We start from the raw sequence: 1,461 nt of genomic DNA, 5'->3' as shown, positions 1-1,461 counted from the left end.
GCCCCTTAGATGCAGGCATCACGTACCTAAGCAACAGGGATGCCAACATGGTGATGTGATTCCTCGTTTATTTCACATGGTCACACGCATCATCTATCCTTTCAGAGGTCATGCCGCACAAGAGAATGTCAAAACCCTGTCTCATGTCCATGGACAAACAGCAACAGGTTAATGTCACTGACAGCTGTTGGGCACAAAGACTAGACTGAGTCTGAGATCTGCTTCTGATATCATTTAACACGGATGTGTGCAATGGTTGGACTGTGCACTCAGAGTGGAAGGCGATCAACTCACCATGATGACAGACACTGCTGGGAAAAAAAGTGTTGGAGGCTAAACACATAAGTAATGGAAGGATCCCATCAACATTCTGCAGCAGGCTGACAGTCCACACATTTAGCAGTAGATTGAAGACTGTCCAACTATCAGAACCCCTTTGAGGAATCAGATATTTATGAAGATTTATGATGAATTTGGCTCCTTTCCTTCAATTTATTTCTTTCGATTTTATTTTGCTCTTGAGCTGATGACATTGTCCTGAGGATTGCTTTGGAGAACTTATTAAACCAGACAGTGAGAGGGAGATGAATTAAAACACACTGCTGAAGTGACATGATCACTGAGGCACCCAGGCTATCTCCGCTTATATTAAGCAGACTGCCTGACTCACACTGTGGTTTATGCAGAGGACACATGAGAGTGCTTAGTGATTTACTGAAATATAAACCACTACATGACATTGGGTGCATCATTCGCAAAGCTGAAGGGCAAGTGAGTCAAATAAAACGAGATTCAAAAGTTGTTGCTTTCGTTTTAAATGTTGTTTATAACATGCGCTGCCTGATTTTGTCTAAATTATTACTTCGCAGATTGAGAAAATGTATTGGTGTTCTCTTTGGGGAATCTAACATCGTGCAGATCTGCTGTCTCGGAGAGTTGCTCGTATGCACATTATGAAGTATCAGGAAATACAAATATTCATTTTGCATTATATAATGAAGGCAATCTTCAAACAATAAATCTTATGTGGTGAGTAAAGAACCACACAGTTGATTCAATCCCCAGTCTGTACTCAGGAGTAGTATAGCCTCAGTGCCAACAGGGAAATGGATCCCCCTTGTTCACATTTCTGAAAGTTATTCAGTCGAGTGGACCTTGATTTCCTGTATAATGTAGAATGGTGAATTGACTACAATGGAAATAAAAATCATGAAAGATTTATAACGGGCTGCCCACTCACTATCATCTACTTCGCACTCATGCACAAAGTCAAGAGCTACCCCACTGAGCCTTGCTGGAAAGTAGGTATAAGTGGATGGCAGGGGAGCACACAATGCTTAACTGTGTTGATCCCCAGACAGAGACACACCATTAATGATTAACCGATGAAGAATGGCTACCGGATGCAGTGCTCTCAGTATTGGGTACGTATGAGCATGTCATATGAGGTGTTGTGCAATT

The 1,461-nt window shown here is 41.8% G+C and overlaps 1 long non-coding RNA gene across 1 annotated transcript; it reads left to right on the top strand.

Moving 5' to 3' along the window:
* Positions 1–322: 322 nt before the first annotated feature.
* On the top strand, positions 323–1,219 carry LOC121291955. The gene is made up of 2 exons (XR_005946125.1): positions 323–771; positions 870–1,219. It is a non-coding gene; the product is annotated as an uncharacterized LOC121291955 (long non-coding RNA).
* Positions 1,220–1,461: the final 242 nt, after the last annotated feature.

Source organism: Carcharodon carcharias, chromosome 19 (assembly GCF_017639515.1).
Source record: "Carcharodon carcharias isolate sCarCar2 chromosome 19, sCarCar2.pri, whole genome shotgun sequence".
In the NCBI taxonomy this organism is placed as follows: Eukaryota; Metazoa; Chordata; class Chondrichthyes; order Lamniformes; family Lamnidae; genus Carcharodon; species Carcharodon carcharias.
This window is presented reverse-complemented; position numbering and strand designations above follow the sequence as displayed.